This window comes from Papilio xuthus, unplaced genomic scaffold, assembly GCF_000836235.2.
Source record: "Papilio xuthus unplaced genomic scaffold, Pxut_1.1 DF828037.1, whole genome shotgun sequence".
In the NCBI taxonomy this organism is placed as follows: domain Eukaryota; kingdom Metazoa; phylum Arthropoda; class Insecta; order Lepidoptera; family Papilionidae; genus Papilio; species Papilio xuthus.
Window position 1 is genome coordinate 622,955 of NW_013530612.1, and position 25,702 is coordinate 648,656.

Below are 25,702 nucleotides of genomic sequence, written 5' to 3' on the forward strand. Positions count from 1 at the left end.
AAATCAGCCATATCTGTAGAGCAGTAGCAAGATTATAAATATTGAATTAAATACAATCCTACCTTTGGCTACACTCCAATACAGGCAGGTGCAAGGAAAAGATAACAATTTGAAATTCTAAGCAGAATAATATTGAGGCTGCGGACTTCTGTTAAGAAAAATATCAAGCTACGTTTATTAACTCTGTATATTTCGTAGAGGGTCTACGGGCTTTGTAGAGGGTCTACGTCGTTCGTAGACGATCTACGTAGTTCGTAGCAAGTCTGCGAATAGTGGTTATTAAGTTATTTTTATTTGACATCTTTTTTCTACTCAATATTAAAAATGCTATTAATATTTATTTGAATCATGTGTTTTTTCTTATTTGTTCGTATAACAAGAAAAGAATTAAAAGACAAATTGAAATTGAAAGACTTAGTCCGAAAAAGGAATTAATAATTCGATTAACTAGTATCAACACGAATAAATGGTGTTACAGTATTAATAATATCTTTACTATATATAACAAATATATATTAGAAATATCCTTAATATATTATAAATATTGTAAAACCTTTTAAATTTTATGTGCAATGTTATCAAACTCATAATTTGCTATTTAAATACGCAAGGCGTTTTTTCAAATCTAGTATTTACATTCATTTAACAAATTTATTTGCAAAACATCTACACGATATCACTCGATAGATATTTAATTTAACACAGTGCGTACATTTTCAGAAAGAACCTTAATAAAAGAGATATTGGAAAATTGAGCCCGGATACTTTTTTTAGGTAATAGCTTAAAGGTATTATAATTTCAATTTTGTATTGTACACTTTTTAGTATCAGAGAACTTGAATAAAGATTGGATAATGTTTTCGTCCCACTCATTTTCTTAGAAAAAAGAGAAATAGCAATAGTCTTGATAACAAGTACCATATTATTTAATCCTTTTTACATTTAAATATTTAAATTATTTCTTTCCACTCACATATTTGGGTTTGCTACAAAATGCTACGAATTTTGCTACATATCAAGCGCTACGAGATTAAACCTTTAAAAAATTTTAACCCTAACAAAACATTCGTATACACCTCTACGAGATGCATCTACACTCAGTATCGTTGCACCAGTGCTACGGTACTTATACGTAGCGTAGACATACATATCTCGTAGCACGTAGCTACGTAGTCGCAGTGCAGTTCGTAGCGCTTTGTTCAGGATGCGAAGGCGATCGATTCGCTAACAATGCAAGCTCGTCGCTTGACATATTATCGATGCGACATATGTCTGATTGACACGGATGAAATAAAATACTTTGTTTGATATGAAATATACATATTGGTATATAACAGGTTTTTAAATACTAACAATTTAATCCTGTTTCGCTCGGGGTATCCATAACCAAATGATACTTGCTTTTTACACATTTGTAACAAATGTTTTTATTCTTCCAGAATATATTCTACATCCATGCCAAATTTAATCGATATCCTTTAAGCCGATCTGTAGATATCTTCTAACAAACATCCATCTAAACTTTCTCATTAATAATATCTTGGCTTTCTACGGAATTAATTAAAATTATAAACTAATAAGCATTCAAAAGAGATATTTAAACAGTTCTACAATTCAAAAGCTTTAAATTTATAGCGACGGAAAATTTTGTGAAGTCAACCAACCCGCACTTGGCTAGCGTGGTTGACTATGGCCTAATCACCCTCAACTTAGGGTAGGCTCCGAGCCCCTCGGTGGGGACGTATAGTGAGCTGATGATGATGACTGAAAATTTTAATTCAACTCCAGTAAAAAAACATTTTCATTTATCCTTACGAATACAAACGAATCATTTCCCATTGATATGAAAATGTACAAGAAGTGCGCAGAACTTGGGGAAATGGTTAATTTAAAATAAATACAAGGAAAATGGGAAATTTTGTGATACTGGTAAAAGGTTTAAAATAGATAAAATAACTTTGTGTGGATGTCTAATCTATAGTTTAGGTTTTGGATTGAAATCCGCCGTCGTTGGATTGAAAGAGCGTCGGTGGCTCAGTGGTCAACTTGACTTGCAATCTGCAGGTCCTGGGTTCGAATCCCGCCATGTACCAATGTGTTTTTCGATTTACATATGTACATTTATCCGACGTTCTTACGGTAAAGGAAAACATCGTGATGAAACCTGCACATATCTGAGAAGTAATTCAAAGATATGTGTGAGGCAACCAACCCTCACTTGGCCAGCGTGGTTGACTATGGCCTAATCACCCTTAACTTAGGGTAGGCTCCGAGCCCCTCGGTGGGGACGTATAGTGAGCTGATGATGATTGAAATCCGATATGCATATCTAATACGTTGAGCCTGGCCATCCAACGGGGAAATGCCGCCAGCCTCTTGGGTTCCCTACCGTGCGACCGCAGCGATTTGGGGTCGATTATTTATATTATTTAGTTTGGTTTAGTTTTAGTATATAGTTTATAGTATTATTTTGGTAGATTAATTTTAATTTAATTAGTCACTTAATAATTAATATAGAGTTAAGTAATTCAGTAATAAGTTTATACAAATTCGAAGGTTTAAATCCTCGGAACTCAACAGATCATGATGAAATTTGGCAGATGTAGAACATAATTCGAAAGAACGCAAAGGCTACATATTCAGCTTTTTTTAACTCTACGCTGACGGAGTGGAGGCGATAGCTAGTATCAAATAGATCTGTAATTTCTGCCTACCCCTTACACCCCTGAATACCAGTGTTTTTCAAAGAGTTGATTTTATTTTGTTTGATGAAATTTGACACAATTATAGAACATAATCTGAAAGAACACAAAGGCTACTTTTTAAGATTTTTTTTATTACTTTACTAATGGAGTCGTAGGCGATTAGTAACCCTGAATACCATTTTGATGGTTGCTTGATTTTCTTGTGTTTGCTGAAATTTGACACACATGTAGAACATAGTCTGGATGAACACAGGCTACTATTTTTTTAATTCCGTGTGGATGGAGTCGGGCAACAACCAGTTGTATTCCACCACCACCAACGCATCTGCGGTTCCTCTGGTATTGCTGATGTCCATGGGCGTCGTTGAACACCTGTGTTCCCGCTGCTCGTTTGCCCCCTTCTGTTATAAAAAAAATGTATTACTAAGGATTGCAAAGTAACGTAGTTCACATTTGATCTGTGTAAAGTACATTTTGTCAAAACCACTTTTGTTTTATCGTTGTAAGTATAACTGCGATGTATAGAGAATATTCGTTTATCTCTTCTACTGTCTAGTTGGTATTCAAGGCGTTCGTTTTAATCTAAATAAAAGGAAAATGACGAAAATATTATACATAGCTGTCAGACAGTTTGATATAGGCTTGACACTCATCACAAAAATATTACTAATGTAAATGCGAAAGTTTAGATGGATTGATGGATGTTTGTAAGATGGTATGTCCGGAACGACTCAACTGATCTTCATGACATTTGGCACAGATGTAGAACATAGTCTGGAAGAACATATTGGCTACTAATTAAGAGACAGTCGCGGGCGACATCTAATCTAAAAAGGGAAAAAATTATTTGTACACTAATTTATTTCAATTCAAATCAGCTTTATCTTGTCCATAGACAAACGGCAAATTTTTCCCTAAAAGTCACTGAAATTATTTCCTAAAAGTTTATTACCACTTAGCTATATAAAACTAGTTATAGCCTGTTACTCATCCGCGCGAAATTAGAAAAACTTAATTAATAGCCTATGTTGTCTTCCAGACTATGTTCTACATCTATGCCAAATTTCATCAAGATCCGTTGAGCCGTTCTGAAGATACCTTCTAACAACGCATCTGCGGTTCCTCTGGTATTGCTGATGTCCATGGGCGTCGTTGAACACCTCGGTGATCCCGCTGCTCGTTTGCCCCCTTCTATTATAAAAAAAAATAAACATCCCTCAAAACATTCGCATTTAAAATATAAGTAAAATTAGCTATCTATAATATAAAAAGTCACTTCAACTTATCTTATAGCTAGAAACTATTGGTCGCAGCGTAATGTTATATAGCCTAAAGCCTTCCTCTATAAATGGACTATCCAACCAAAAAAATATTTTTTTCAAATCGTACCAGTAGTGCCTCGGATTAGCGCGTTTAAACAAACTCTTCCGCTTTATAATACGAGTACTAGTATAGATTAACTTAAAACCGATTGCAAAAAAACAAGTTAAGTAATAGATGTATTGTATGGAATTTGATGTTCTTTTGTTTTATTAAACTTAAGATGCATATAAATATTAAGTAGAATCTTTATATATATACGAGTAATTTTTCTGTGAGTGTGTAAGTCACTGAACTTCTCTCAAACGACTGGACCGATTATGATGAAATTTATTGTGTGTGTTCAAGGGGATCTGGGTATGGTTTAGATTCACGATTTTGTCCGCTGGACAATGTTTTTTTTAATTAATTTTTAATTTATTAGTAGTTGTTGATTTTGGAATGTTTTACATAGGATCGGACAGACGGCGCTACCATCGCAGTGTCAAATTTTAAATAATATTCGAATTAAAGACGTGTAGACAGGACAACGTCTGTCGGGTCCGCTCGTATCTTATAAAATATTTCAGTTGCGGGAACGCAGCCAAGCCGTTGCGAATTTAAGCGAAAATCCCTTCATCTTTCTTCACTGCACTGCAGTATATTAGGTAGCTTATAGATAAGTTTTTTTTTTTAACTTTACAAACGAAGAAAATGTTTTTACGAGTATATAGGACAGGGTTGTACGGGAGAAATTTATAAATTGCTATTTCTTGTTTAAAATTATCTTATAGATCGACGATATCTAAAACAGGTCACGGAAGACAAAATTTAACTAAATGGCGGTAAATAAAATTGAGGATTTTTTTATTATGTAAATTCGTTGAAATAGCGAAGCGACTGTTACCCATAGACATCCACAATTGCAGATGCGTTGCCTAAACTTCAATCGACGGAGGAGGGGACGCAAAGAAAGAGAATAGTTCTCCTCATACACTCCACTTCCCTTTGCCATCCTTTCCTTCTAAGAATAGGTTGGGAAGGAAACGAGGACTCAAATAAGGCATCCAGCAACTTGAGGCGTGTCTTTTATATGGTCGTGGTATTGCAGCGGATGAGGCACATTCATGCAACAGATGTCGTTGACTTTACTACTGTTAGATTATAGTAGCAGCTGGATGGATGAATGGATGTTTGTTTGATGGATCTCGCTAAAATTTTGAATAGTTGTAGAACATAGTCTGGAAGATTGTATAGGCTGCTAAGGATGGTCTTTAAATCCGCGCAGACGTAGTCGCGGGCGACAACTAGTATGCTAAACTGATATAAAATAAGACGGGCTGCGTCCGCGAAATAATACCAGTATCACTCATCCTGCACCGACTAGTTTCGCCGTTTAGCCGTTTTTAGCCGTGTTTAGCCGTTTTTATATCAGTTTAGTATAATGTCTCACGTAAGTTTGAATAACTAGTATACTAATATGATATGTTGAAATAAACATAGTATGCATACGTTTAATTATATATGTTTATTATATGTAATTTACGCAAGACATTAACATTGCAAATTACAGTGTCATGTTACTCGAGATTAAATCGATATTATGGCTAATTGAAATACGTCCAATGTTTGGACAAATGTTTGACAAACACAAATAACGTTATTTGTTGATTAAAAAACAAAAAAATCAAAACTCTATCACGAAGAGAAGAATATGAATCGTATTACCTCTCTTGTAAAATCAGTTTAATTTAGAATGACTTCTATAAATAGATTGGCAAAAAACGTAGTATTTTGAGCCTAATTGATTATCGCCATTTTGGCGCTGATGGTAACAGTTTGTAGTGGTGGTGTGAATTCGAACTAATAATATACATAGAATTAACACGTAACATCAACAGGCGCATTTAAATAGGAAAGGAAACGTTGCCATTTCCAAGTACTCGACTTGACTTGACTTCAAGTCCTATCCCCGTAGTGGGGTAGAGGGCGTCCACAGTGCGCTGTTCTCTACCTTGTGCTCTGTGTTTGGTCTCGGGTTATGACAGCCCGATTGCCTTCATATCGGCAGCTACTGAGCGCCGCCACTTTGATTAGGACGGCTACGTCTTCTTGTTCCTAGCGGCATTCACTCCAGAGCCTCCTTGGGAATATGACTCGCCATATTCCAAGTACTCGCCTGTCTATTTATAGAGATTAGTTGCTACATGTCACTTGCATACAAACAAACATGTAGAAAAAACATATCTGTAAACAAACCCCTCTGTCAATCGGATATTATAATAGAATCTTTCTTAACATCTTAATCGTTCTAAATCTCAATCAACACAAGGCGCTCGAAAACTTTCCTGAAAATTTCATTCGAAAATGTATAGGTGTTCAAACTTCAAGTAAGGAAATAATTGATAAAGTTCCACCTTACGCGGTTTCAATTTTGGTTAGAAGACTTTAGGAACAGTAATTTCGTTATTGATCTTACTGTTCTGTTTTGTTCGTTTGAGGTTGTGGTACAAACGACAAGCGAAAGCGTTTGGTTAAACCTACAAATCTTCAGTTTTAGTAAAGTCGGGTTGTTCTGTTAAATCATACGTGTGTAGACTAAACAGGCAACTACAGTTAAACTCTACAGTTAGTAGATTCTGTTCTTAAATAGACTAGATATTTGGGCTACAGACGTTACAAAAAAAGATGAAATTCAATTTGTATTTTGACGTGGAGTGTCATAGTTAGAACAGTCATTTAAAGGCTTCCGGTATATTCATGGGAAATCCAAGAAACACCTATTGTACTTCAGTTTGACCAAGTGGGTTTTAGTGGGTCAAATCCACCATTCCATCATCCATTATTAAGTGGTAATAAAAACAAATAAATGTAACAAGTACTAACTGACGCCCGCGACTCCGCGAGGAATGAAAAAAACTTAATAAGACGGATATATGTTTGTTGGAAGGTATCTCCAGAACGGCTGCATAGCTCTCGCTGAAATTTGTCAAAGATGTAGAACATAGTCTGGAAGAGTACATAGGCTACTAAGATTTCTTAATTACGCTGTTAACGGAGTCTAGCTAATACCTTATAAAAATGATTAATGATTATTAAAATCGCTTCAGTTTATATATTAGACCAAACTCTAACCCAACGATGACATGCTTGATTTTAAAACCCAGGCCTATTTAGTATCCGTCATGCTGTCAGTTTGTAGCCTTTTGTTGTGAACCATTTACTAATTGTTGAGCTTTTTAGAGTTATTGAAAAACTTTCGATGTAACAAAAGTGTTACTAACATTGTTCTAAATAACATTAGCGTTGTCTTTTGCGAGCTTTTAGAGTTACAATAGACTTTATTAAAAAGAATAGCTGTCGCCTTCGACTCTGTTCGCGCATTAAAAGATAACTTAGTAGCCTATGTGTTCTTCCAGAATTTATTCTACATCTGTGCCAAATTTCATCAAGATCTGTTGAGCTGTCCCGCAGATACCTTCAAACAAACATCCATCTATTTAAACATTCGCATTTATAATAGTAAGATCCATTTGTCGTGATTATAGCACACAAAAATATCTAAACAGTAGCTGTGGGGCGCGACTCCGTCTGCGCGGGTTTAAAATAAACTTAGTAGCCTATGTATTCTTCCAGATTATGTTCTACATCCTAAATAAGGGCCATTTCAATACAGCCGTTCTGAAGTTAACTAACAAACATTCTTCTTTTTCTTCTAGTGCCTCTTCAGTCTTGAAATTTGGCCGCTAACTTGGAATATTTGTTTCTGTCAAGTGCAAGGCGAAATAGTTCCTCCGCTGACCTAATCCCCGTCCACTCCCTACAAACATACATCCATCCAATCGCATTTATAATATTAGTATAGCCGTTCATACACATTTATATTTTATATTTAACTTAAGTTTTTCTTCTTTTCATTAACTTAAATTTTGTTTTTATTATATGTATACCGGAGTAACTGAATTGTTAAATGCTAAAGTGTCGTGAGTGTGGGTTTTGTAATTTTGTGGACTGAATATTATATACCTATCTGAATATCGGTGCCCACGATACAGGCATTGCCTAGTGTGGGCATCACTACATTATCCAAATTAACCATAAATGGTAACTTAGGTCTAATTTAATTTCTTAGTTATGTGCAATTTTATTATGTTAGTTATTGTTTCTTGGTTTAATCTGTTACCTATAATAATAAAAAACTTTTCTTTCTTTCTTTAGTAAGATAATATTTTCAATAGTATTGATTTGACTAAAACCCGCGCTTTGTCACGCTTTTTTTATAGTCAAATCATATAAAGGTCGACGTATATTTAAGCTAATATCTACTTGAATCATTGTCTAATTTTTTATAGAAAGACCCTGAAAATACATCTTTTTAATTGCTTAGTTGCGGACATTGTGCGATTGTTCCAAATATTTTTTTTGGTAATAAACATGAAAGCTTTTGTACAATAGTGAAGTTGTTTGAGTTATTTGACATATATTTAACATATACGTAAAACTAGCTGACGCCCGCGACTCCGTACGCGTGGATATATAAAAAAACTTAATTAGTGTAACCCATCTATCCGGATGGATACATCACATCCATCTAAACATTCGCTCTTCAAGGCATAACTTGTAAAAAAAATGAATAAATAGTATCCTATGTCCGTCTCCATGCTCTAAGCTATCTCCTCACCAATTTTCAGGCACATCGGTAAAGCTGTTCTTGAGTAATAAATAGTGTAACTAACACCACTTTCTTTTATGCATATAAGATCACATGTTAATATTACGATTTTGTTAATAATGTGCGGACGGAATTGCGACGAAATAGCTAGTAATATTATAAATGGAATGTTTGGATGTATGATTGATCTTGATGAAATTTGGCATAGATGTAGAACATAGTGTGGAGGAACACATAGGGTACTAAGTTTTTGTGCGGACGGAGTCGTGGGCAAAAGCTAGTTATAAATAATTTTAAGTACGTATCGATGTTCTTTTGAGATGATATGTTACTTCCTGGTTCCTTATCTTCAACATTTACTGATGTAGGTCTGAATTGGGTTAAACAGGGATTAATCCCGTGCGTGGCGTGACAGCGTGACGTCACAGCCTTTGTTGTCGCCGCCGGCGCGGTGAGATCAAACGCGCGACTAATCCTCGCCGCTTTGATGTTTGCGCTTTATCTGCTGCCGACTCCAAAAAGCCATTTAACTCAAAGTTGACGTATTGTTATAACAATACCTAAAATTTTATGTTTAATTCGATTAAGAATCTTTAAGTTCAGGATAATTTATGTTTAAACGTAATTCTCTACTGCCACAAAGTTGTACAAAAACATACTCTAATTCCTTTGAGATAAGATTGCATTTCGCTACGATTTTTATATCATAAACCAGCGACAATCCTTTTTGAAATAGCGAAGCGACCGTTGCCCATGGACATCCGTAAATGCAGATGCTCTACGTACATTGAATCGACGGAGGGACGCACAGAAAGAGAATACTAACCATTTGTAGGCGTATCTCCCTCTGATAAAGCCTCATCTCTTTCCCATGCATTAAATTATAAGAATAGAGTGGCAAGAGGACTAAAATTAGGACTCCAGGAAACTCATTAGACTGTAGTTGACGCGTGTCTTCTGAGTGGTCGTGGTATTGCAGCGTGCGAGGTACAAGTGCAACAGAAGTTATTGCTAGCGTCTATTGTTAAAACGTCTCCGTATTTCAAGTATGGAAATACCAATTTGACATATTTCCAATAAAAGACAGTGTGAAATGAAGGCAGTAAAGTTTAATACTTTATATTGCATTTTTGCATCACAGCTGTTTCCGATGATGTAGACAGTAAATTTTTTATTTTAAATAATACCAAATACAAAGATATGTGTGAAGTCAACCCGCACTTGGCCAGCGTGATTGACTATGGCCTAGTCACCTCTAACTTAGTATCCGAGCCCTTCAGTGGGAACGTATAGTGAGCTGATGATGAAGATATAAGTTAGCAAAGATGTACCACTTATTTATCGTTAGTTACTTTGTCTACTGGAGTTAATTTGTTTTTTTTTCTAGATAGATTGATTATAATAATAGATTTATAACTACTTATCGATAATAAAGTTAGTAACAACCCTTTTGAAGGGTAACTTTCCCCAAAACTTCGACAACTAAAAGAGACATATCCGTCACTAAATGAAGTTAATATTTTCATATATTTTCGACGAAATTGTAAATTATGTGTGATAATACACGCGATGTTTAACTCTGTGTTAAACCGGTTAACCAGTGTTAGCTATGCTATACGATACTATACTTACTTACTCCGCTGACGCATCGACCCAAGGTGGGTCTTGGCCTCCGACACGAGAGATCGCCAAAGTCGCCTGTCTTGCGCCTTCTCCTGCCAGTCCATTGCTTGTAGCTCCCGCAGATCCAGCTCTTCCAAGACTTCTTCCACTCTTTTGTCACAAGGAAAGGATGGGAAGGGGATGTAGATTTGATGGAAGAGGCATTTACTTGATTTAAATTCTGAAATATCATTCCATTTGTATTGTAGTCACTTAGTTTTATTAAAAACCTCAAATACTTATGTGTTCTTCCAGACTATGTTCTATATCCTTGCTAAAGTTCATCAAGATCCATTGAACCGTTCCGGTGATACCTTCTAACAAACATCCATCTATACATCGCATTTATATTAGTACGATTAATTATGCTAGTTTCATATATTAAAGTGAAACATAAATATTTTATAGCTTACACTGGTATAGAATCTTTAGAGTCATAACACGCGACACAGTCACGTCATAAGAGTGTTCGTGTATTGTTATTTTTTTTTTTTCAACTTTAATATTTGTGTTATTTTTTCATTTGTAATATGTTAAGTGGGGTTAACGGCCCATTATGATTATTACAGGGCGATGTAATATACGAGGGTGTTTTAGAGAAAATTTCGGTGCGGAAAATATTATTATAATTGAATATTGTTTAGCGAGTGGGGAAATTAATATTTGGAACAAAAGAAAAACAACACTGGTGTTCACGGGTACTAGGGGTAGGCAGAAATTACAGATGTATTTATTACATAACTAGCTGCCGATCGCATAGAATTAAAAAAAAAAGTAATAAGTAGAATTTGCGTCCTTTTTTATAGGAGAAGGGGGCAAACGAGCAACCAATCGCCTAATATTATTTGATCAGATGCCCATGGACATCCGCAACGCCAGAGGAACCGCAGATGCGTTGCAGGCCTTTAAGGAAGGTGTACGCTCTTTTCTTGACTTTGTTCTACATCTATGCTAAATTTCATCAATTTCAGCTGAGCCATTCCGAAGATACCTTCTATCAAAAGTTTGGCATTTATAATATTAGTAAGGATTGTCAATTTGAAAATCACAGTATTACAGTTTATTTTAAGTATAGCGAAAACAGTGGTTTCCAAACTTTTTCGTAGACCATTTTTAACACTGGTTTCAATGAACTGTTACTACATTACTTCAACTTGTGAACCCCCAAACACCCCCCGCCAGGTCTTCCATGTAATCCAAAGGGTTCAAATGGACCATCATGATAATCACCAAGTAAAAAAACTAGACTACATATTAAGCAACACTCTGTATGTATTTGAAACTAGCGAGTTGCAAATTTGCAAAAATAATTCTAGTCAGATTTTGATTTGACATAGTTCAATATTGATCGGTGACATAATAGAAAGGTTTGTTCGTTATGTTCCTACTGAATATTGACAGAGGTAAATACGGTCATTGATTTCGGCCCAACGACCTTCAGATAAATCACTTTGGGACGGGATAAGTGCCCCCTTTGAGTACATTCATCCCCCATTCATCCCGAACTGAACCCAAACTCATCCCGAACTCATCCTACATTCAATCCGCTGACATCGCAAGACAGATTCGTCTTTAACTAATTTATATTTTTAAATTTAAATCGAGTACTTTATGTTAATTCGTCAATTGAAAACATTGTTATCTCTTTTAAGGAAATTGCTACAGTTAAGTAAGATTTGATTGCATGTTTGCAGTGAATAGGCTACTAAACTACTGAGTGAAAGTTGCACTATCCCCGGTTGCTATAAGCTATACAGTTATTTAATTTCGTAGGACTAAGTCGCGGAAATTCAAAGATATCTGTGAAGTCAACCAACCAACACTGGGCCAGCGTGGTTGACTATGCCCTAATTACCCTTAAGTTAGGGTAGGCTCCGAGCCCATCGTTGGGGACGTATAGTGAGCTGATGATGATGATGAAGTCGCGGCCAACCCGTAGGCAAAAATAAGTCGAAAAAAAGAGGTCCGTTGAACCATTTCAGAAATAGCTTCAAACAAACATCTATCCATTTAACATTCGTATTTATAATATTAGTAAGATTTTTTATCTTTTTTTTTTCTTAAATTTTTCGAATATCAAACATCTTAAGGAAAGGAAAAATATGGCAAATCCTTTATGAAAATAATTTTCAGTTCTGTCCATTTAATGCCGGGACATCTAAGCCTCAGTAATCTGCAGACTCGGAGGCTTTAAGCTACGGTTCCGTAAATATAAGCTTATAAATATATATCTTCTACCTTATAAATATCAGTTTTTATATTTAATTTTGACGTGACATGTTATAAATCGATAAGCGTCTGCACGAAAGCATTACTCATTGTCACGTTCAAACGGAGCCAAGTGTGCAAGCGAGAGCGCGAAACAAGCGACAGAGAGGCACGATCAGCCTAAGCGTTTAGCTTTTAGTCTCCCTTCTAGTTTAATTCAATCCATAAAACTATCCAACTTTTCATCATTATTTGTCAAGTAAAATTATCAACCGTAAACTGACTTTACTGACAGCCATATTTTTTTACAAATTTGCTATATATTTTGAATGCTGTAACAGTAGTAAATATAGATAAAAACGACCAGAAACACGAATCCAATTTTGCAATTTCACTTAGTATGTTCATCGCTACGCCGTAGCTGAGTCGTAGCACGGATCGATTAGCGTAGTTAATAGCGTAGAGTCAATATGAAATAATATTGCGTTCGTTTGCACTGCATAAACATTTATAAAACTTATAGTTATGACATATGCTTATTTGACTGACTGGTTTATGTATGTCAATTTGTATGTGTGAGATTTCCATTATGACTTGATTGACTAAGCAGATTTTGCTACCTCGGTAATTTCTGTCACAAAACGTACAGACCATAGCTATCTACAAAATAACATAAAACAAAAAAAAACATGACAAGACATCTAAATTATGACAAAGATCTTTTGACAGTTTTTGACATAGACATTGGCAGGATAAGCTAACTTTATCGATCTTTAGAGAAGGATATCTGACTCAGTGGGCAGAACTCAAACTAAATTATGACAGCTCACTAGTGCCCTTTTGATAACGGACGACAGAAATCCATGTTTTATAAGTAAACTAGGTGTCGCCCGTGATACCGTCCGTGCGGTATTGGAGAAAAAATAGTAGAGTGTGGTCTTCTAGACTATGTTCTATATCTATGACAAATTTCATCGAGATCCGTTGAGGATCTCTGGAGATACCTTATAATAAACATCCATCCATACATTCGCATTTATAATATTAGTAAGATTCAATAACTAGAAACTTAAATAACTAGGATTATTAGAAATAGGTGGAAAAACGTGTGCGATAGCAGCGCCTCTCTCTATATTGTTCCCTTGAGTGTCATGTTCAATACAATTTTTTTCTTAAAGTTTAATCTTACTAATATTATAAATGCGAATGTTTAGATGGATGAATGGATTTTTGTTTGAAGATATCTTCTGAACGGCTGCATAGATCTCGCTAAAATTTGTCATAGATGTAGAACATAGTCTGTAAGAACACATAGGCTACTTATTTAGTTTTATTTTAATTCCAAGCGAACGGAGTCGCGAGGGATAGCTATTTAACAAAATATTATTACAAGTGTTTCAGCGGTTAAACTTAATAATAAGAAAGGCATTTGGAACAGAACAAAGCGTTGTAATTTATGCCATCGGCGATTACCTTTCACTTGTTTAATATTAATACAGCTTGCCTTTCGTTGGCAAACATTTGCATGACAAAGGAATTGTACTGCTAATGAATTGATAGGTTTGTACAAACATTTGATGCAAACATTGGACGATTGTATCCATTTATATTCGTTTGTTAATTTATTTGGATATTCTAATTAGTATTCTATATATTAAATTAAAATTATTTAATCTGTATCCCGATATGTACCAATGTGTTTTTCCATTTCCGATTTACATATGTACATTTATCCGACGTTCTTACGGTGAAGGAAAACATCGTGATGCAATCTGCACATATCTGAGAAGAAATTCAAAGATATGTGTGAAGTCAACCCATACTTGGCCAGCGTGTCTAGTCACCCCTGACAGGGTAGGCTCCGAGCCCCTCAGTGGGGACGTATAGTGAGCTGATGATGATGATGATGATGATGAATGTTTATCTTATTATATTTTCAGTAAATATACAGTCCAGGACTTTAATATGCAACCCATTTGAGGTAAACAAATATAATATGATTGCTCTATTTGTGATAATCGTTTTCGTATGGCGCCCCTATTGGGCGTAATGTACATCAAAAATTTCATACTAATTTTGACAAAATTGACGATGAAAATACTAAGGCTATTATCATAAATATTCGTGAAAGGCCCATTGTTTTTCAATTTGCGTCACTAAGTGCGAAAGTGACTTTCATAAATCATGCTCGAAGGACCATCAATTTAAATCATTGTTAGTAAATGCATTTTGTTACTTTTTAATGCTTCCATTGTTGTTAAGTTTACATGTAAAGATACTATAGTGTTGTTAGGTAGAAAATCCGACACTGTACCGGTGTACTGGCGCAATACTAGCCTTATTAAAATGTCAACGTTTATGTCCCCTCACTAATCTGACACTTGACTTGGTAACGAAAGCGTGCTTGCGCCAAAGATTCTAACTAATGTCTAAAAAAAATATGAATGCTTGTCATATAACACTCTATTACTAATATTATAAATGTGAATGTTTAGATGAATGGATGGATGTTAAAAGATAACTCCAAGACGGCTCATCAGATCTCAATGAAATTTCGCATAGACATAGAACATAGTATGGAAGAACACATAGACTACTAATTAAGCTTTTATTAATTCTGCGTGGACGGAGTTGCCGGCGATAGCTAGTGTGTAATAAGATAACTTGGTATACTCCCCGCTACGCGCTACGCCGTAGCTGTGTTGTAGCAAACGGGTCGATTGGCGTAGGTACTCTCGTAGAGTGCCAGTCTGGAATAACATTGCATTATTGTGTTTTGTTTTAACTCATAATGTAAACATAACAAGTTTGTTTTTGTTGCATTAATTCATTACGAAAATTAAATTAGAAAACGTTAGCATTTTTAAATAAAATTCAAAACTAATGATTCAAAGATATATGCTAGGTTAACTTCCTTTCTAACAGTTATGTATAAAATATACATATTGTTTTATATCGCAAGATAATATGATTTTTTAAATACCGAAATATTTTTTTTTTAGCCGAGATCAAAAAGAAGGAGATTATGTGTGTATGTTTTTTTTGTGTGTTAGCGCGTAACTCCGTTCTTGGTGCTCCGAGGTTAATTTTGTTTTGATCGAAAGGTTTTATAATATTCAGATAATAAACAAGAAATACTATAAAACATAAATCCTTATCAAATCCAAAATCAAATGTGTTTAAAATGTTTAATCTCTACTAGAGATAGGATATGTTCAATTCATATTACAGATTTACAGACGTCGATTAAGATTCCTTAGTCTTTTTTAAATGTAATCTACAGTTAGTAACGGTTATAACAACATCGAAAGGATGGACATCGTTAAATCTTTATATATATAATTCATCTGTGTGTGTGTATGTCACTGAACATCTCTCAAACGACTGGAGCGATTTTGATGAAATTTTTTGTGCGTGTTCAAGGGGATCTGGGAATGGTTTAGATTCACAATTTTGTCCGCTTTACAATGTTTTTTTAATTAATTTTTAATTTTTTAGTAGTTGTTGATTTTGGAATGTTTTACATTGGATCCGACAGACGGCGCTACCATCGCAGTGTCAAATTATCAGACAATGTCTGTCGGGTCAGCTAGTCAATGTGAAAAGCTTTTGCATGTGACTTCTTGTTCTTCCAGACTATATTCTACATCTGTGCCTTTCAGCAAAATCTGATGAACTACATCTACAGATGATAACAGACATCTAAACATTCGTATTAATATTAGTAAGATATTGGTCGCCATTACCGATTACAACACACTTCATCCGAACAGAATTTTCTTGCAAAATTTCAAACACATAAAATAATTATATCAAATTCAACAGTACAACCTTATAGCGAATGCAAAGAAATTTATGACTATCACCTGTCTCTCTCCCACTTGTACTGTTGTATACACTTCGACCGGTTCTCTGTCTCGCTCTGTCGACGCATGCGTACCACGAAAGCCTTTGTTCATTCCGCACCGATATAGATGAACTTATGTTTATTTATTGGACAAGTTTACTTGCGAATGTTTCTGTGAATGTTTATTGAAGTATTATTTTTAATTTAATTATTATAAACTAGCTGTCTCCCACGAATCCGTCCGCGTGGATATATAAAAAAAAACTTAATTAGTGTAGCCTATATACTTTTAGATTATGTTCTATATGTATGCGAAATTTAATCGAGATCCGTTCAATCGTTCAGATATTTTTAAACACCCATCCATCCACATTACATCCATCTAAACATTCGCATTTATAATATTAGTAAGTTAAATAAAAAGCAGCTCCTCAAGGCAGAAATTCGAAAAAAAATGAATAAATAGTATCCTATATCCGTCTCCTGGCTCTACTACCTCCTCACCAATTTTCAGTCATATCAGTAAAGCCGTTCTTGAGTTATAAATAGTGTAACTAACACGACTTTCTTTTATATATATAGATTATTGTGCTCGCGAATACATCCTCGTCTTAGGGTAGCATTTTAATTATTTAAACTTATTGAACATTACAACAAAACATTCACATTAACATTCCTTCTGGGTAAAATTTTTAACAAGCATTGAATATTTATTTAAATCAAATTAACAGCCTAAGTTTCAATTTTCTAACTGCAAAAATGATACCTCCATACAAATTTCCACCCCTACTTTCAACCCCTACCAAAACTCTATCCACGTAAAAAAGTAGCCTATATCCTTTCTCAGACTCTAGGTTATTTGTGTTCCAAATGTCATTTTTATCAGTTCTTTTAAGCGTTTCCCAGCTTATATGGAAATAAGTAAGTAAATAATTTATTCAGGATTTACTTGGACATTCTGAATGTCTCTATCTTTTTAAATATGATTTGTGACAACAGAGGGTTTCCACTATCAAAAAACTTGTATAAACAATCTCTGAACACAAATAATGTGTTTAAATACATGTATTTCAGCAGTGGAATATCACGGAAATACATTTATAAATGAACAGATATAAGACTAAGGTGAAATATATTAGGGGTGAAACACCCTTTCACAAGGGATGAAGGGTCGGCGTATCAGTTGTCGTAAAACATATGGGACGGTATGTCGAGACCTCGCAAATTTTATGCTATATTTCTCATATATTAATACTAGCAATTCGTCCTGGCTTCGCTTGACAGCTCTACTATCTTATCTTACTAATATCATAAATGCAAAAGTTCATCCATCCATCTCTCCTACCACAACCACACAGAAGACAGACCTCAAGTGGAAGCTATTCCAACTACAGTCTGATGAGTGTACGTCCCGGAGGCCTAATTTAGTCATCTTTTCCTTCCCACCCTTTTTCCTACAAGGAAAAGATGGAAAGTGGAAGTGGACTTTCCGGATGAGAGGATGCAGGGAAAGGGAAGATATTTTCATTCTGTGCATCCTCGCCTCGGTAGTCAACGCATATATGCAACTGCGTATATCTGTGGGCAACGGTCACTTCGCTATTTCAGCGATTTTAGGTGGCCGCTCGCTCGTTTGCCACCTTATGATATATAAAAAAAACTAAAACAGACTAAATCTTTACTTATATTTCTTATACGTATATTTAATAAACGCGTAGCTTCAACGAGAAACATCATCTAGATTAAAGCTTACGTCATAGCATCCAATAAACGAAAATTTATTATCTACATTGCGGGAAAAAAAACGATTATTTTTTATCTACAATAAGGAGGTTAAATACTCCTTTGCCCATATAGTTGGCATAACGGAGTATCCGCATAAAAGTTTATTAAAAAAAAACTTCAGACTGGCTGGAACGCTCTTTTACTATGCTCTACATACGGCATTCTTTTTTTAAAAACTTCCGTTTTTCCGTTTGAATGTGAAAAGGCTAAATTATAAATGTTGGGGAGATAGCTAAGTTGGTCTATTCATGTTTTCACGTGTTTCGAGTAAACGAAACACGGTTATTTAGTTCATAATGCTTTGAGAGAATATATTCCATATTTTTAAACACGCCGTTTATTAATTTACTAAATCTTTGTTCCTTTCCAGTCATCTCAAGTTGTTTTTTTATCATAAGGTGGCAAACGAGCGGCCATCTGAAACCGCTGAAATAGCAAAGCGACGTTACCCATAGACATACGTAATTGCATGCGTTACCTACCTTTAATCAACGGACCCTCATCCTGAAAATCCACATCCCATCATTATAAGAAAAAGGGTGGAAAAGAAGAGGACTAAAATTAGTCATCCAGCACGCACACTTAGAAGAGGAATTGAATTGTTTCAACTCCTGTCTTGTGTCGTAGTATCTCCCATTCGTGCAACAGATGTCTACTGTCTACCACTGTTAAACAAACTACATACAACTAGAAAATAAACGAATGTCCCGCTCGAAATATGCAATGCCACCATCACATAGAAGATAGGCGTGCAATTGAGGTCATTCAGTTCTCCAATGAGTGTGTCGGAAGACATATTTTAATCCTCTTCTGTTTCCCAAACATTTTTAACAAGGAAAGTACTAATACGAAAGAGAAGTGATAAAGGATTCAACGGTGAAGAGTACGCATGTGATAGGTAAACATTCTTTCTCTGTACATCCCCTTCCTTGTTCATTTAAAAGTAGCCAACGTGTCTGCAAATATTTGTCTATTATATCTTACTAATATTATAAATGCGAATGTTTAGATGGATGTTTGTTTGAAGGTATCACCGAAACGTTTAAACGGATCTTAATAAAATTTGGCATAAATGTAGAGCATAGTATGAAAAAACACTTAGGGTACTTATTAAGTTTTTTTTAATTCCACGCGTAGGGAGTTGAGCTCTTTTGCAAAGCTAATGATACTTCGCTCATTTAGCGAAAATAGATAGACACTTTCTACTAAAAACTACAGCAATTATAGGTATTATTTATCGCTAGATATTAAAAAATATTTTATTAATTTAAAACTTGACTATAGATATTTTTTTATTCTCATGAAACTTTTCTACGAGCGTCTTTCCCGAAGTCCCCCGGGATGAACGATAACCGATCACTTTTCTATTATATTGACAATTTTTATATGAAAAGTGTTTGAGAATTTTAAACGAAACCTTTTTACAGGCTACGATAGATATTTTTTTTTACTTGCTTTTTAATTTATTGAAGTTGTTTATGGCCAGTGTATTATATTGATGTTAAAACAACGTTAGATAATAGCTCAAAGTATACTGTCGTTGTTCATTAGATTCATCAAAAGCTATAGGTCCCCACCAAGGTGCTCGGAGCCTACCCTATGTTAGGGGTGACTAGGCCATAGTCAAACGCGCTGGCCAAGTGCGGGTTGACTTCACACATATCTTTGAATCTTCTCAGATATATGCAGGTTGCATCACGATGTTTTACTTAACCGTAAGTAAGTCGAATAAATGTAGATATGTAAATCAAAAATCGAAAATATTGGTACATGGCGGGATTCGAACCCAGGACCTGCAGATTGCAAGTCAAGTGCTTGACACCTGAGCCACCGACGCTCTTAGATTAGTTCTTCAGATTATTTGATACTTAATCTACACTAAGGGTTACCCTATGTGATCATTAAACATTTCTAAATGCAGAAGTTAGACAGTTCTTTTAATTTTGGTGTCATATTATCGTGGTAGAGACTGTAACAACGTCTGTAGCGCAAATGGTTTGGCTGGTCCGGTGCAATACCACGACCATAAAGAAAATACAAGTCGGAGTCATTCCGAGTACAATCAGATGAGTGTGCGTGCCGGAGAATTCATTTTTATCATACTAGCTGTCGTCCGCGTTGATATATAAAAAAACAAAATATATAGATAAGTTAAATAAAAAGCAGCTCTTCAACGCATAAATTCGAAAAAAAAAATAGTATCCTATGTCCGTCTCCTGGCTCTCAGCTCCCTCCTCACCAATTTTCAGCCATATCAGTAAAGCCGTTCTTGAGTTATAAATAGTGTAACTAACACGACTTTCTTTTATATATCGATATAAACAAAAACGTAATGAGATTGATGACTACAAAGGTAGAGGAAGACCAAAGTATTGTGTGAAAGAGGATATGTGTAAGAAGGGGGTAGATTCAGATATGACGGCTGATAGAGATGTATGGAGGAATAAGGGCAGGTTGTAGATGTTCAATATATTTTTATATTCTATTCATAAATAATATATCTGTAATAAAAGCATAAACAATAAATTTATCTTTTCTTTGTTTCAGATAACCCCGCCAGTACCGTTGCGAATGGAAAAAAGGACTCAGGTTTTGCTATATTTTTATTTGTTTTTTTTTTATTATTATTAAAATATAAAACCTCCTCGCTCGTAATACAAAGCGTTTGAACTCGAACTATAGTAAGGCGGGTAGAAAACATTTAATATATAAAGTGCAATTGAACGACAAAACTTTTTATATTTAAGATGTTTTTACAAGTTAAAGCGGTTCGTGTATGGCTGTCCTAAATGCAATACTTAATGTTATATACGAAACTTAAAATGTACATTTGTTAACAGTTAATTATAGAACGACTAAACAGTTTAGAATTAAATTTACAATCGACAGATTTCTGTCTGGAATAACACAAAGGCTGATTATTAAGTTTGGATGTATAATTGTTGGAAGGTATCACCAGAACGGCTGCATAGATCTTGCTGAAATTTGACATAGATATAGAACATACTCTGGAAGAAGACCTAGGCTACTAATTAAGTTTTTTTGTTTAACCGCGCTAGCGATAGTTAGTAATATTAATGTCAATGTTTGCTTGGATGTATGGATGTTTATTAGAAGTTAATTTACTATAAACTATATAGTATTAATATATGAATTTCAATAATATTTATTATCTAATATTTGAATAATAAACTAACAAAGAATCTGATGAATAGTCTTAAATCTATGATATAAAATAAAATATTAAAAACGAATAATTTACTAAAATGTATTATTAAAAGGAGTCCCTTTAGGCAAGGTCTCGAAGATACTGGCAGCGTTCCCCGTATTAGAAGTTATCTCCAGAACGGCTAAACAGTTCTGGGCGATTTGCACAGAGAAAGACACAGGTTAAAGCTAGTGGCCGATAATGTACGATCTATTTTGAAATCATTTTATCGTAATAACGCTTTCCTCTTTTGTCCCCTTGTGAGAACAAAGATGGAGCACAATATAGAAATACTTTTATATTTTCTTTAGGAACCTTTATGAAAACATACTATGAATAAAAAATCTAACGCGTGATTTATTCAGAACAAAATGTGACAGCTGATAACGTATTCAAAAACGTACCCTTTTGCGTATGCAAATAGAGTGTATTTTCCAAATACAAGGTCTGTGAATCGCCGTGGTATGTTAGCAAAATATGGAAGCGACTTCTTTTATTCGAAATATTATTTTAGAATATATACAAAGAATGTTCTACTTTTAAATTATGAATACACTCTGTTTTGGTTTTATGTGTCGTTATAAGTAATAATTAAAAAAAATCATCACGCCTGTAGGTTTTATATTATAGCAGTTGACGGCCGCGACTCTGTCTACGCGGAATTAAAAAAAAATACATAGTCTATGTGTTCTTCCATACTATGTTCTGTCTGTTCTGGAGATACTTTCTTACATCCATCCATCCATCTAAACAATATAATCGTTTGAACGTTCTTTAACAAAACCTTTCGATCAAAAAAAAAACAAAATTGGAGCAATAGCGGTAACACACATAAAAAATATACAGACGAAATGATAACCTCCTTCTTTTTGAAGTCTGCTAAGAATCACGAATATCGTGTTTCGATACCATATTATTATTGGAATTTCAGATTAGATTTTGTAATTGAAACACTGAAATTGAGACGAAAAATATGTTCAAGTTTCCATAACACAATGTCCAGAAAAATCTTACTAATATTATAAACGCTGATGTTTGGATGAAAGGATGGATGTTTGCTAGAAGATATCTCCAGAACTATTTGATGGATCTCGCTGAAATTTGGCACAAGTGTAGAATAAGTCTGGAAGAGCATATGGGCATTTTATGCCGCGCCGACAGAGTCGAATGCAACAACTAGTAATTAATAAAAAAAGCATTTTCCATACTTATACAACCGCGTGTTAGCCATTCCGTTTGGTTGGTGGAAAAGCGAGCTTTTTTTCTATAGCTTTTATGCATCGCTTTGCGGAGGCTTCGACCTCTTTCACCCTGACCGGTCGTTGGCTGCATGTTTTTGGTGCTTTGCACAAACTGCACCACTTTATACACTATAACTGAGAAAGGAATTGGAATACTTTACACTATTCCACCGTTGTCTTAATAGACTATTGTCTCTTTTATTTAGACCAGCTAGGTTTTGGAACTTAATCACTAGAAGCATTACTTTATGAAATGACTAGCTGACAAATTATTTAAACTTTCCTGAGGCATTATAATGAACTGATATAAAAAACGACTAAACACTTACGTATATTCGTCCGGTGACGACACCGACTAGTTTCGAGCCCATCGGGGGCTCTTCATTAGGGGAAACTAGTCGGTGCCACCACCGGACAAATATACGTAAGTGTCTAGCCGTTTTTATATCAGCTTGTGACTAGCTGTCGTCTACGTCTCCAACCACGCTTTATTTAAAAAAAAACTTAATTAGTAGCTAATGTGTTCTTCCAGACTATGTTCTATATCTATGCCAAATTTCATCGACATCCGTTCAGCAGTTCTGAAGATACCTTCTAACAAACATCCATATAAACTTTCCCATTTGTAATATTAGTAGGAAGCAAAATAATTTAAGAAGGTCTCCGAAATAATTTTATCAATTGATTATTCGTCGTAATTCTTAAAACTTAACAATATTAATAAATTATAAAAAAAGCCTTTTCCATATACCGTACCAAGCGAATGCTAACTCAAAGCTGATCGTAAATGCATTCCGTGTCGCTCGTTCTGTTTGCATTCCATTACGCGGCGACAACGCGGCGCTGTTTGCTATCGCCCACACTTACAAGCAATCGACATCGCCTTGACATTGACTGGGGAAATTACGTATGGAGTACGTCCGTGTAGACATAGACATAGAAAGAATATTAAAATCACTGATTTCTATATATGGATAGGTTTTTAATTAGAAATTAAAGCTTTTAATTAGTTCTAACTTAAAAACTTTTGTTACTGACACATTATTTTATCTATATTATTAGTTATGAGGAGGGAAGGTGCATGTGATAGTGTGGTGGGGTACACCGGTACGTAGGCCTAGGAAGATATGGATGGATTGTGTGAAAAGAGAAATTAAGAACGGGGTTACGACTAAGATTACGGTAGATTGATTTGGAGGACGAAAATCTGATGCGCCGATTTTAATTAGGTGAGATAAGGCCAGAGAGATCGTCAGCGACAATAGCAAAAATCAAATCGGCACAAAATTCAACAGCTTATAGCCTGTCCATGTAGTCAGCAATGCAGTTTATTACAGTGTATACGTAAATAGTTTAGTATAAGGAAGAATGAAAGGAGATTAAGGAAGGAAATTTATGGCGCGAAAGTGAGTAGTGTCGGTTGGGGTCGTCCCAGACTTTTACCATTCAGATCTATAAAATCCTCAAGAAGGGCGATTTTAGTCCACCAGAAACCGATGTGCATGTATGTATGTAGATGTATGAGTGTTGAAGGGAGAGATGTGTATCAGGACCGCGGCAATAGGTCCGTGCTCTCCGTCTATCACTCTGTGTTAAAAATTACTAGCTGTCGCCCGCGAAAAATTAAAAAACTTAATAAGTAGCCTAACTTCCAGACTATTTTCTACATTTGTGCCAAATTTTAGCGTAATCCATACAGCCGTTCTGGAGATACCTTCAAGCAAACATCCGTCCAGCCATTTAAACATTTATAATATTAGTAAGATTTAAGCGCCTCAAAATTAATAAGAATAGAAGCAAAGCCACGGTTTAAACGTAGTATCAACAAGAGAATCCAGTGATTTATTCGTATATATAAAAACCTTTTTAGCCCATTCACCTAAATTATGTTAATAATGGTCTGTCGGCTAGCGACGGATTAACAAACTGCTCGCCCCTCACTGAGTTATGTCCGTGAAGATTTATACAGGATAACAACATCCTGTATAAATCTAGGATAAATATAGGATGTTACAAATTTTATAGAAAAAAGACATAAAAATATTGTGATACAGGTGATACGAAAGTGAAAGCACACTACATTTATCTGCTATCCCTTTCTTTTTCTTGGACAACAAAAGAGACAACAATCTTGTATAGATTTATTCTAGATCCTAATAAAGTAATATCGAATGAAAATCATATTTTGCAAACACGCTGTACTTTACTTTAACAGTGGTAGAGCCCGCTTTAACATCTTCGCACGAATTGGCCCGGCTCGCCCGGTGAAATACCACGACCACACAGAAGACAGGGGTAAAGTGGAAGCTGTTCTGCGTTTCGTCTGATGAGTGTGCGTCCCGGAGGCCTATTTTAGTCCTCTTTCCCTTTCCACCATTTCTCTTATAAGGAAAGGATGGGAAGTGGACTTTCCGAATTCTTCCGAAAGGGAAAATATTTTTTCTTTCTGTGCATCCTCTCCTCCGTCGATTAAAGACAGGCAACGCATATGCAATTGCGTATGTCTATGGGCAACGATCACTTCGCTATTTTAGAGATTTTAGTTGGCCGCTCGCTCGTTTGCCACCTTATGATATAAAAAAACTTGTAACGAAAATTAAAATTAAAATTTTTGACTGTCTGTCTGTACGGAAGTCCGCGTTTGTTACGGGTAATCTCCGCAACGTGTGGACAGATTTAGACGAGACTTTGACTGGAAGATAGCTGATGTGTTCAGGAATGCTATTAGCTATTTTTTTGCCCCGACGAAGTTACGGGTGACCGCTATTTAAGGCTAGATAAACACTTAAAATTGTCAGCTATTTGTGACATAAGAACATTCATGTAATTTAACTAGAACCCTCGCTAGAGGACACATTTTACTTTTAATGTTCGTTGAAGCACGCGCTCTGTTTATATGGCGTGTACGGTTAGCAGAAAAAGTTTTTAATTTTTAATTATTAATAGATTTTTCTCTAAAAACCCAATAATAATTATAGATTTAATTTTAATTTCACTGTAGTATTTATAATAAATATTCTTAATTATTAGCCTACGTGTTCTTCCAGACTATGTTCTACATCTATGCTAAATTTC

General features: G+C 35.1%; 1 protein-coding gene across 3 annotated transcripts in view; it reads left to right on the forward strand.

The window, feature by feature from the left end:
• LOC106114736 (polyadenylate-binding protein RBP45) overlaps positions 1 to 25,702 on the forward strand; it is a 138,511-nt gene that overhangs the window by 74,425 nt on the left and 38,384 nt on the right. For all 3 annotated transcript variants that reach the window (XM_013308049.1, XM_013308050.1, XM_013308052.1), the window contains exon 3: positions 20,726 to 20,767. The gene's annotated coding sequence lies outside the window, so the exon portion shown is untranslated. The remainder of the gene's footprint in view (positions 1 to 20,725; positions 20,768 to 25,702) is intronic.